We start from the raw sequence: 14,144 nt of genomic DNA on the forward strand, positions 1-14,144 counted from the left end.
CACTCTCAGATGGCTCTTTTTCCTCTGCTTCAAAATCAAGCTGTTCCTGATCCTTAAAGTAAAAAATACAGCTGACAAAGCCATAACTTAATTTTAACACCTTAAAATTTAAAATTAAAGCCACAAATAATTTTTTCTTATAAAAATACAGCAGAAAAGCCACATATTTAAAAGCTATATTAACAACATTAACAGCTTAAAGCTTTTTATTAAAGTTTAATATTAGCAGTTGAACATTAAAACCAAAACTTACGAACTAAGATCAGACACTTATTTTTAATAAATAATACTAGTTAAATTAATTATTCGTATTAATATACTAAAAAAATGCCAAGTATCGCCAAACACTAGACGGCGTTGATAGATTCTTTTGTCGACACTAGTGCCAGTTTCCACACTTATAAGCTACCCGTACTCTTTGATCTTATCTTCAAAACTACGAATAGTATGGTTGAAAATCCATCAAAATTTTTGCTTGTGTCATCATAGAAGCCACTAGAGGTAAGCCTTTATTCACTTTCATAAATTGTCATTTTCATTCTAATATTCAATTTAAAAATTGCGAATATTATGTTTGAAAATCCATCAAACTAAAAAAATGTATTATAATAATTAGATCGCTAAGACAGACATGAAATCCATATCCAATTCAGTGTGATTAAACTTAGAATGAAGAATATTACGGCAAAGATACCCTTAAATTTACATCTACTCTTACAACAACTGAAGTTTAATGTAAAAATAGTGCAATATGTAATGAGTAATCTCAGTAATCTGAGGAAATATTAAATTATACTTTAAAATTAAAGTAAATAAATTATTGAATTTATGTTAACTTCTACAACAAGCTAAATGGGTCGGCTATAATCAGATATCTATTTGCAAAATCAAGTTTCTATCAAAATTGGTATAAAGTTCAACTGGTAATCTTAGTAAAAATCTCTTAGATTATGAATATTAAATAGAAATATCTATTACAATTAATCTTTACCCAGTATCCAGTTAACAGTCACCTCATAGTATGGATAATGTGATAAATAATAAGGATTGTATCCATGGAGGGGTTAGGGGTTTGAACCCCCCCCCCCCCGAAATAGTTCTCCGACTTTTAAAAACGTAACAACAGTGTTTATAAACAATTTTTGATGTGTTTTTTAATATTTTTTGTGTACCCCCCCCCCCCAAAAAAAAACTGTATACAGCACTGTAAATAATAAATAAAAAAATCTAGCATTTGCACTACTGAAACAAACAGCACATACAAGCTCAGTTTAATATGAGTAGATAAACAACAATCTCAGTAAAACCTTGAAAAATTGTAAATAACTAATTCAAGTGGAATGTAATTCATCGAAATTTAAACTATAATCTAGACTGAGACAAATACCACCACTAGTATCAATTATTGTCTAATCCGCAACTTAACTGATTACCTCAGACAGGCACGTCTGTGCAGCAATTCTGCGAAAACTATCAAAATATTATGGGAAAAAAATCATGAGATTTTGGGGGGCCAGGCCCGGAGCCCCCCCCCCACGTACGTTCTAGACCTCAGGTAAATCTTAAGAACTGCAAATACTATGAGGACGATCTAACAAAATCAATAAAATTTACATCTAATATTTAGCTACGTGAGACACACAATGGTGTCCGAATCTAGATACGACAAGTTTATTGCAATAAGTTGACCAATTTTCACTCTTGAAATCATATTTGAGAACCCCCCGAGTCATCAGATTTCTTTAGTTCTTAGTTTTACAGATTATGAGCATGCGTTTGGTTCAACCAACAGATGAACTTTAGTTGAGTTCCTATCTTTGTATGGTATACCAGATAAATAAATTAAGCTGTTAGTGCTGTGTGTGAGAATAACATTGCTGCGGTTAAGGTAAGAAAAAAGGTTAGTAGTTGTTTTTGTATTGAAAGTTAGGGGGTTGCGTTCTATCTCCATTTATATAGATCATTTTGATGGGCTTTGTCCTAAGAAGCAATGCAAAGGTTATGGGAGAGCATGGATTCAAATGGGAAAGAAAGTCTCCTAGACTTAAAATAGGTGGATGATTTGAGTGTCCTAGATGAAAATAATAGCAAAATTAATGATTTTTTGGAGGTGTTGAGAGTTCAGGCTGCAAGAATAGGCTGAAGTTAGTGTTAAGAAAGCTAAGTCAATAAGACTGGGAATATGCAAAGGTGAAGAGGTGACGTCGGGCAACAGCTTTACTTGCCGAGGCAGTATTATTAGCAGACGGCTAGAAGTCTGCAAACCAAAATTAGAATATTGGAAGCTACAGTGATCACAATGGTCAGTATGGTTCTGCAACATAGGCACTCCAAAAGACGGAGGCACTGCAACATAGGCACTCCAAAAGACGGAGGAAGATTTGCTAGATGTTTTCGACAGGAGCTGTCTACAGATTGTTTTGGTTACCCACCTGAATGACATATTTCAAACAGTAAGCTATGTACGAAATGTGGCACTATTCCGCTTGCTAGGGCTATAATGTAAGAAAGGTTACTGTGGCTAGGAAACATTCTAGGAATAATCAACTGGTATTTTTGCGAGGGTGTAAAGAAGGATGAAGACTGTGCATAGCTGTGTTGGACTCAGGTGGCTTGGTGCTGCAGTGAGCTGTTAGTAGTAGTATCAGTAATTATGCAATATACAAACACTAATCCTGTTGTAGGACACATTTGTAGCCCCATTATAGGACACTCTTATAGTCATTAATAAAAATTATCAATTTTTTAAGATCAGAGGCAATGCTAGAGCGCTGCCTATAGTAAAGGCCGTATGGCTCCACTGTTTTATTATTTATTATTAAATTTTTTCCCCAAAGGCACTCCATATGGAAGGGATCGTCGTATAAACTTCAAAGGGGGCTTATTTGATTGGAAATTGACAGTTCTAGTTCCCTTTTTAAGAGTAAAAAATGATGGGAGGGCGACTAGCCCCCCCACCCTTTTTCCCAAATATTTCTGATAAAAAATTTTGAGGTAGCCATTTTGTTAAAAATAGTCCAAAGATCATATAACAAAACACCGGGGTAGACACAAGCCCCTAGGGCCCGTGGGCAGGCGTTGAAAGTTATGCCCTGGGGGCAAATATGGTTCTTATAGAAGGGAGGCTCGTAAAAACTTCAGAGTGGGCTCACTTGATTGGAAATTAAAAGTTCTAGTTCACGTTTTTAGAGTCAAAAGAGATTGGAGGACAACTAGCCCCCCTCCCTCACGCCCTTTTTCCCGAATTGCATCAAATAAAAAATTTGAGATAGCCATTCTGTTAAAAATAGTTCAAAAGTCAGATAACAGAACTCTGATGTCAACACAACCCCCCGATGGCCTGGGGACAGGCGTTGTAAGTTATGCACTGGAGGCATATAAGGTTCTTATGGAAGGGATGCTCGTATAAACTTCAAAGAGGGCTCATTTGATTGGAAATTGAAAGTTCTGGCTCACTTTTCTAAATCAAAAGTGAACAGAGGGCAGCTCGCCCCCCCCCCCCCATCCTTTTTTCCCTAAATGCAGATACAAATTTTGAGACAGACATTTTGTTAAAAATAGTTCACAGTTGAGATAATAAAGACTCCGGTGTCAACACAGCCCCCCCCCCCAGGGTCCGTGGGCAGGTGTTGTAAGTTATCCCCTGGGGGCATATATGGTTCATATGGAAGGGATGCTCATATAAACTTCAGAGAGGGCTCATTTGATTGGAAATTGACAGTTGTAGATCACTTTTTAAGAGTCAAAATTGATTGGAGGGCAGTTAGCCTCCCTCCCCCCACCGATTTTTTCCCCCAAATGCATCAGATAAAAATTTTGAGATAGCCATTTTGTTAAAAATAGTTCAAGGGTCAGATAATAAAATTTCCTGTGACAATACAACCCCCCAGGGCCCGGGGGCAGGCGTTGTAAATTATGCCCTGGGAGTATATATGCTTCTTATGGAAGGAATGTTCATATAAACTTCAGAGAGGGTCCATTTGTTTGTAAAGTGAACGTCAAAAGAGATTGGAGGGCAACTAGGCCCCCCTCCACACTCTTTTTCCCCCAAATGTATGAAATAAAAATTTTGAGATAGTGATTTTGTTAAAAATAGTTAAAAGGTTAGATAACAAAAGCTCTGGTGTCAAAACAACCCCCCAGGGCCCGGGGCTAGATGATGTAAGTTATGCCCTGGGGGCATATATAGTTCTTATGGAAGGGATGCTTGTTTAAACTTCAGAGAGGGCTAATGTGATTGGCAATTGAAAGTTCTAGTTCCCATTTTAAGAGTCAAAAGAGGTCCAAGGGCAACTAGCCCAGACAGGCATTGCAAGTTATGCCCCTGGGGCATATATGATTCTTATGGAAGCATGCTCGTATAAACTTCAGAGAGGGCTCATTTGATTGGAAACTAAAAGTTGTAGTTCACTCTTTAGAGTCAAAAGTGATCGGAGGGCTATTGGAGGAGTTAGCTATTTTATTCAAAATCGTCCAAATATCAAACAGCTACGTTTCCGGGTTTGGATCTTTCCCCCAGCCCTGGGGGAAAAGGCTGAAAGTTATACTAGCAGCTCATCATTAACATATAAAGATTAGTTTATAGAGTATAAGGTTTTTGTGGAAGGGGTGGTCAGATTAACTTTAGAGGGGGCTCATTTGATCAGAAATTGAAACTTCTAGTTCTTTTTAAGAGTCAAAAGAGATCAGAAGGTAACTATCCCCCACCCCTCCACGCCCTTTTTTCCCTAAATGCATCAAACAAAATTTTAAACTAGCCCAACTTTAGTCCAACTAAACTAGCCCAACAACAAAAACTAGCCCCACTTTTTCAAAGGGTATCCAGTCAAAATTTTTAGATTGCTATTTTGTTCTAAAAGTTCAAAGGCCAAATAACTATGCTTCCAGGGTTGAACCTCCGGCCCCCAACCCCGGGGAAATGGCTCTGAGCTATAGTACTTGCCTGTTGTTACTTTGACCCGTTGTTTACCTCAATGCTTGATTTTAGTTATTTACGTTGCAACTTCGGTTTACACTCAAGAGCTGTAAGTTATGCAAGTTGCTTATTGCTGCTTTGATAACTTGTTTACTTTGATGCTTTCTTTACTTTGTTATTATTATTTTTACTTTGACATTGTTACTTTGATACTGGTTTTGATACTTTGATGAACATTTGATTTCGAAAAAAAAAAGTTTGATTTTAAAATAAGAAATTTTAAAACTTGAAACTTTTTGCAATCAAAAACAAACAAAAATTAATTAAAAAAACTTTCTGAAAAAGAAGTTTTTAAATGAAAAGTAAAGGCCATTTTAAACTTTAAACCAGCAGATACAAATACCTGTTAAAATTCAAACCCAAAACGACCAGAAATTACTATTAAAGAATAAATGAAACACAAAATGAAAAGAAATCAAATAAACAATCATAGCAAATAACATACAACAAGTAATAATATAAATGAATAAATAGATCTTAAAGCGAGTAATGCTTAAATTGACTATGAAAATCAAGCTTAAAACAGAAAAAAATATTTTGCTATTGAAGTATAACTGAAACCCAAAACAAACAGAAATTAAATAAACAATCAATGTAAACAAACTAGCCAAAATTTGATCTTAAGAGATTTTTCTGCCAATGAAACTATTTGGCAATTTAAAAAATTTAGTTTTCCGTATAATGAAATTTTAGGTGAATACACAAAAAAATTACAAAGAACTACTGAGGGATATTTTAATGTAATTTCTCTTTCATTTTTCTTTTGATATTTTTTTATTTATACAATGTTTCCAGACCAGCTTGAAGGACTTTAAATCTATAATTGGTTCCAGAAACCAATAAACCACTATATTTTATAGCTCACATCTGGCCCATAGAGTCTTTAATTGTTGCAGATTTGTTTTTAAGTTTCACTGACCTATAGAATTCCATTATGGATAGAACTAATCTTATTGAATATGTATTTTTTTTTAACAATTTTACTTGTATTTCAGTTTTACCTAACATAGGGATACCATAAAAGAGCTTCATGGTAGACGCTGCACCATGCCAGGTAAGGAAAGTAAAGTGTCAAAACCCATTTAGGCAGGTGGTATTTCCTCTGATGAGCCCTAATCAAAAGTAACTACTTGGAAATATTTCGTTAGTTTTAAGGTGCTTTTGCTTGTAAATTTACAATGGCTTCCATTTATGAATGATGACTTTGCATGGATTTGGACATTTCGATTTGGTTGACGGTTTGGTTATACTGTTTTGTCCTAGGTAATTGGATAGAAAAGTAAGGTTAAGACCTTGATCAAGTGCTCATTTATCTCAATTGCTGGATTAGGATGACAGTTCTTTTCTTATTCTTCTCTCTTCCTCCCCCCCCCCTTTTTTTCTTTTTTTTAGCCAAGTAATCACCTCTAAAACATTATACGATATATACTAATATAAATGAATAAATAAATCTTAAAACGAGTGAATATGTAAATCAAGCTTGAAACAAACAAAACCCACCACAAACAAGAGTTTGGGTATCGCCTCCTTCTCTCACTGTAAAAGTCTAAAACCTACTGCATCATGGCGCTTTACTGAAAACAAATTATATAAAAATATTTGTTTTTGTACTTAATATTGAAAATAAACATTAAAATTACAGTAAAATTTTGAACTGATGAGCTTTCAGCAATTAATATCATTATGTATCAAATATTCAATTTATTCTATTAGTTCTTTCTAAGAGTATTCAAGACGAATATAGTTTGAATACAAACAAGAGTTTGGATACTGTCCCCTTCCTTAACTGTAAAAAGCTAAAGCTTATTGCATCATTGGCACTTCACTGAAAACGAATTATATTACAAATACTTTCTTTCCCAGCTTTTACAGAATCGAAAATAAAAATAAAATTACAGTGACATAAAATCTTGAGCTGATGGATCTTTCAATAATTAATATCATTATATATCAAATACTCAATTTGATTTTGTTTATACTTTCCAAGACTGTTACAGTGAAAGAAGGAGGCGATACCCAAACTCTTGTTTGTAGTGATTTTTGTTTATTTCAAGCTTGATTTACATATTCAATGTAAGTTTCACTCGTTTTAAGATTTATTTATTCATTTATATTATTATCTATTAATTGTTTGTTTATTTACTTTCGGTTCGTTTTGGGTTTCATTTATACTTCAAAAGCAAAATATTTTTTTTCCATTTTAAGCTTGATTTGCATATTCAATTTAAGCATTACTTGCTTTAAGATTTATTTATTCATTTATATTATTATTTGTTGCATGTCTTTTTGCTATGATTGTTTGTTTAATTTCTGTTCGTTGTGGGTTTCATTTATTCTTTAATAGTAATTTCTGTTCGTTTTGAGTTTGAATTCTAACAGGTATTTGTATCTGTTGATTTTAAGTTTAAAATGGCCTTTACATTTCTTTGAAAAACTTCTTTTTTAGAAAGTTTATTTTAATTAATATCTTTTAATGTCTATTGCCAAGTACCACCTTAAAATCAAGCTTTGTCAAAGTGAAAAATTACATAATACAATTTGCATTTTTTTTTTTACATGTTTTTCGAAATTTGACCAGATTTCCCTCTAAATATATTTTTCTATACATGCTCGACCCACCATATACATAATATCATAGAAATGGGCTTTGTGAACACCAAAGCAACTAATTTACCTTGTGAATTTCCGGGCTTGGAGGTTCATCTGATTTGCTTTCATTTCCTGATTCTGGTGAACTTATTTCAACTTGCTTTTCAGATTTTGAATCTATTTCATCTTCACTGCTGTCACTACTAGAATCATCAGAAGACTCAATATTTTTCGGTGAATCATCATTCATTTTCACAATTACAACACCTACAAAAAATTCAAAGCACTATACATCTTTAAGATTACAAGAGAGAAACCTGCTCAGGAAGCAGGAGGTAATGGTGACAACTGGAGGGGGACACCCCTACAGATTTCAAAACATACCTTTTTTGGGTATTTTCATTTAGAAATACTATTTTTTGCTATTTCATTGGAGGAAAACAAATAAATAAACAAAACAAATTGCCCCCCTAGATATTTCAAAAGTAGCATAAATTTTGACCTCCTCCAAACATTTAAGAAAATTAGCACTACTGAGACAAGGGAAAGTTTTTCAAGAAGTTAATAAATAAAACTTTAATTCATATTTTAGCAAACCAAGCTACGATCCAATTTTCGAGTGTCTAGAAGCCAGTTTTTTCTTCTGAACCAAGCCAAACCTCCAGTCTTCCTCTAAAAAAAAGAACATGGAAGCAGAAAGATAGAATTTTAGGAAGAAGCTTAGTATCACAAAATTTTACACCTTCTCAAGCACTCAAACTTTGTGGATACTATTTTTTACTAGTGTCTTGGACAAACAAAAATTATTGCAAGAAAACTGTGGGTGATTGATACAATTTCATAGTATTTTTGAGTTCACCATGAAGAGTTAAAGTTTGGGTTCAACAATCAACAATAAGGTGTTTTTCAAATTTTGAATGCCTGGATGTTGTAGCAGAAAACATAATTGTGAAAAGATACCAGGTGTTCCTAATGTATTTTAGATTTAACACTAGAAAATCTTCAGAGAAATCCATAGCAGGTACAAAAAATCCCAACTAGCCTACAATGAGAGAGAAAAATGAGAGAGAAAATTCATTTTTATTAAATATCAATATTCACAAAAAAAAACAAATCAAACAGACCTACCACGTGAAAATCTATACAGATTTGTTTGTGGCAGGACTCACTATTTTACTCACTCATATATATATTGCAAAAACCTTACTCACATATATAATGGAAAAAAAAATAATAATAATAATGCAATCATATAAATAAATAAGAAATAAACCTCATGGGAACCGCAAACCAATCCCTACACCAGACAGAAGACAGAATACAGCCCCCCCCCCTCAGCCATCCCTATTCATTAAGAAATTCTTTAACCTATTTTTAAAAGAGGACACACTCTCAGCCATCCTAGTGCTTTCCGGAGGACTGTTCCATACCGAAACATCCACATGCCTAAATACAAAACTAGACCTAGCAGTGTGTCGTCTCTCATGTACTAGGTCCGCAGAATTCCTTGTATCATAAGAATGGTACGCAGAATTCAATGATAAAACATCAGAAAAATAATTAGGTGCTAATTTATTTCAAAACTGATACACAAAAACACCTGTCTGATATTCCCTCAACTGCCCAACATTTAAAATATTAAAATGGTGATAACAATCCATTGTACTTTCACAATTTTCAAAATCATCGAGCAGGCGCAGTGCTTTATTCTGCACAATTTGTATCCGTTTAAAATTTACAACAAAATTACTAGCCCACACAGAACAACCGTATACAATGTAAGGATGAATAAGTGAATTATATAAAATTTTCAAAACTGAAACAGGAAAACATGTTTAAATCTACGAATCAGCCCTAAGGCCCGCGCAACTTTCACCGATACAATTTCACTATGTCTTTTCCAATTTAAATTACAATCAATCTGAAAACCAAGATACCTTGTATCAAATATCTGCTTAATCTCTGTACCATTAAAATTAACCAAACCTAAAACATTATCAATAACTCCAGTACGACTAAAAATCATGTAATTAGTTTTACTCACATTCACTGCTAAGCAACTAAGACTAGTAAAAATATGCAGGTCAAGTAGCGCTTTTATTTGCTTTTGAAACGAGCTCACTGAAAGCCTTACCAGCAATTGTTATAGCTGTGTCATCTGCAAAGGATGTTATGGCAGCATCAGGAATGTGGAACCGTAATGTGTCAATATAAATTAAATATAAAAGCGGACCTAAACTAGAACCTTGCGGTACTCCACATAGTACAGGACGAGGTGAACTGACAAAACCCCCACTACTACACGCATTGATCTACCATACAAATACGAACGAAACCAAACAATCGAATTTCATTTTATGCCTAAATGTGAAATCCTAGCTAACAACAGCTCAAAATTAACAGTATCGAAAGCTTTCTTAAAATCAATTAAAATAGTTAAAGAAATAGAGCCGCTCTCGAATACATTTTTTAAAAAATCAAGAAGATGGGCACTGCATGACTAGTAGAACGAGATTCCTGGAATACAAATTGCGTGTCACATAAAAACCCAAGAGAATTAAGGTAGGAACATAGTTTCTTATGAACAACCTTTTCAAATATTTTTGAGAACAGTGGCAGAATCGATATAGGTCTCCAGTTTGACATTTCTCTTTTGTCACGACCTTTATGTAAAGGTATAATTTTTGCTTGTTTTAAAGTATCTGGGAACTGACCTTTTTCCATAGATAGGTTCACCAAGTGCAGAAGACAAGGCAAAAGGTAAGCGGCGACAGCCTTAAATGCCTTAAGGCTAAGACCGTCAATTCCTACTGAATTCGATTTTATTGTTTTCAGTGCATCCTCGAGATCAGAATGATTGCACTTTACGAATTTCATGGAACGACCTTCCCCACGGTCATCAATAAACAGCTCATTTTTATACCCATGGTCAGCAACATCATTTTTAACATCAATTCCCACATTTGAAAAATATTTACAAAACTCATCACATACGCCTTTCTTACCTTTAACTTGTTTTTCACCAACTACAAGTTCGTGCCCTGGGTCTATAGTGTTGTTACCACGTAGTACCTCATTTATCACTTGCCCAGTTCCCTTAACATCACCGTTTTTATCACGAAACTTCTCTGAATAATAATGTTTCATTGATGACCTTCTGAGGGAATTCACGTTGTTCCGAATTTTCCTAAATTCTTCAAAGTTTTGTTGCCTTGGAGAATCAAGGTACAACCGATAAAGTCTGTTCCGTTCACTAATTTTTTCCAAAATTTTATTCGTCACCCACGGTGACGAATAAAATGAATAAAATATTATGTTTACTTTGATCAATATAATGATCAACATAAACATAAATGTCCATACTTCTGCAAGCATTCTCAACATTCAGTTTTGATACATTCTAAAGCTTATGGGGAAAATATACATTTAACCTTGTTTAACTAAAACTGATAGTTCCATTCACTTATCATTCTCAAGAAGAAAAAAACAACAAGTTTCAATTTTGGTAAAGGTATATATTAACAGAGTATTCAAATAACCAAGAAACAAACTAACCTCTATAATCAGAATTTCATTCTAAATCCAAATATGACATTCTTTTCCGTTGCAAATTCATTTTCAGTCCTTTACGAACCCTCAAAGATGATACAATTTGTCTTATTTTAGATACAGCACATATAGCCTACCTGTCTTAGTGTAAATCTTGTCAAAACTGGTTTACCCATAATTTGAATCAACAGCAACAACATCAAGAATCAATAAATGAATGGAAAATATATAATACAGACTCTATATTTGGGTAAGGTTAGAAAGGTTAGGTTATAATTGAATTTGAGATGTAAATGAATATTGCATTTGGATTCAGGATGAAATTATATCTATAAAGATAAGTGTGCTTCTTGGCTATCTGAATAATCTGTTAATATATACTTTTCCACCCAATTTTTTTTAGCAACTATATATATATATATATATATATATATATATATATATATATATATATATATATATATATATATATATATATATATATATATATATATATATATATATATATATATATATATATATATATATGTGTGTGTGTGTAGGCTATATATACATATATATTTAATGCACATCCCATAGACTAGGATTCCATTAAAAACTTCTTAGATACATTTTAGTTGAAAAGGATGGCATGCTTGGTCTTATTTTTCCAACCCTTAATATACTAATGCTCAACTTATTAACCCGCTTATTATTGCTTGATCTCAACTTGTCATGTAACTATATTGATACCGCATTATTGTAAATGTGTGGGAACCCTTTTGCATGTCTTTCAAGAAATGTGGGTTGGTGAGCTTACTGAAAATAATGGTACAACTTTCTCAAGGCTGCAACCCTTTTAGGAGATATTTATCCCCTCTTTCTAAAATCATGCAAACTTCTCAGTCTTGTAATTTGTTTAATGTCTCACATTAAGTATAATAATTTTCTGTACTTGGATTCTAAATTTTGGTTTTTCGAGTTTTGATTACAATTTGGAAAGTTTGTTCATAACTTACGGTTTCTTAGCCCAAATGTTTGATGCATCACTTGATCAATTTTTTTTATTACAGGTTTCATAGCTCCATCACAGATGATGATTTGCCGCTAGTCCCGGTAGTTACCTCATTTTCTAAAACTGAGGTACTTGTTATACCTTCTCTTCAACGCGTCAAGGGAAGGATTTTCCAGGATTGCCTCTGCCAACGATCTATTTTATGTAGCAACCGATCGCCGGGCGAAACTCGTTTTCAGATATTCTTGGCGCGGAGTACCCTGCTCAAGGTAGTCCTGACGAGCTGTACTTCGGTGAGTTGATTGCAAGGGCTTTGTTTTATCAGGAACGAGCTTCGATAGCTCCTCTGATGGAGGGTTATACAAGTACTTGTAGAAAACCGACATGGACGCCACATCGAGACGTTCCTGGATCAACTGTGGGGTTTTAGCTTTCGTGTTGCTAGAGGTTTCTACACGCACTGCTCTATTTTGAATATGTTGGAGCGGAGCAATGTGGGTTTTTGGTGCACTAGCAAAGAGCAATATTCCATGACAGGTCTGATGCACGAATTGAAAAGCGACTTGCGTCTTAGGATAACTCCTAACTTCTTGTTGCAAGAGGATCAAATTTTACTGAGATGCTCAGTCCATGAGAGATCCAAAGAGAAATTATCTCCAAGTAGGCGCAGTGTATCAACTCACGTTATTACCTCTCCTTTGGAGACAAAATCAGGATGAGCGATCATATAACACGCCTTAGAAATTAGAAGCTCTTTCATTTTCGATGTGTTAAAACTTACAAGCCATGCATCTGCCCATGCCTCAATTTTCTCCAGGTCAGCCTAAATCTCCTTGTGGGATTCACTGGGACCTTCGTCTTTTGTGATATGATATTTTTGTTATTGTGTCATCCACAAAGTGGTGAGGTTTTTTCATAAGGTTGTCTCCTAGGTAGTTTATGAACACCAAGAAAGGAGTTGGCCCAAGAATACTTCCTTGTGGTGCTCCTGATAAAACTGGGTGTTCTTTTGATATGAAGCCATCAAGGAGAACTTGCAACAATTGTTGACAAAGAAAGTAAACAAGCATGTCAAATAGTCAATCATGAATTCCATAGGCTTTCAGTTTACAAAGAAGTTCCTTGTGCCATACACAATCAAAGGTTTTTGCGATGTCAAAGGAGAGAAGGTAAGTTAAGACAATATATATTTTCCAAAGGGCATCACAAGCTCTAATAGAGCTGAATTTGCTTCATATGTCAAGAACATAAAGACAAAGCAAAATATAGAAATAAATAATGTAGAAAGAAAAGGAATGTTAATGAAGCATAAACATGGTCGATAAGAATTTAACGAATGGCTGGGATAGAAACAGAAAAATAGAAGAAGGGGTGGGGGATAAAAGAAAATCACAGTTAAGAAGAAAACATTGCCGAAATCGTGCTCAAGGTCAAATACATAAAATAAAAAAAAAAAAAAACTTAAAATCAAGCCAAATTAGTTGTCAAAAGAAATATTTACAATTAAAGAAATGAATACAATTAAAGGAAAAAAAATTTAAAATTAAAGGTCAGAAAAGAAATTTAACATAAATAAGTATCAACAAAAGGGAAAATAAAAGCGACAAAGATAAAGAGAAAAAAAATGAAGCATGATTAATGTGAACATACACAACAACTAAAATAAGGGAGGGAGGAGTTAATTTTGGTAGAGAGCATAGTTCAGGGATTATTTAGGTGCGCCAAAATAAAGAGGATAAAACTTTTCCGGAACCTCTCAGTAACGGTATGGATAGGTGAATATGCTGGAATTGCCAAGGAAGCTAAGCGGGGGAGACGGGGTTGAATGGGGTCATGTAAATAAGGAAAGATGTCCTCAGTACGAGGATTAGATATTGCGGATTTAGCAAAACGCAAACAAATTTGTACTCTCCTTTCTTTTAACGTGGTAATACCTGCGGATTTAAGGAGGAATGAGTATGGAATTTTACTCTCTATGTAGATGATCCTGAACGAACGCTTTTGGACCGACTCAATTTTGTCACTAGGCTCGCTTGA

The sequence above is a fragment of the Artemia sp. Qi Xiang Cuo genome, chromosome 12 (genome assembly GCF_049724085.1).
Source record: "Artemia sp. Qi Xiang Cuo chromosome 12, ASM4972408v1, whole genome shotgun sequence".
In the NCBI taxonomy this organism is placed as follows: Eukaryota; Metazoa; Arthropoda; class Branchiopoda; order Anostraca; family Artemiidae; genus Artemia; species Artemia sp. Qi Xiang Cuo.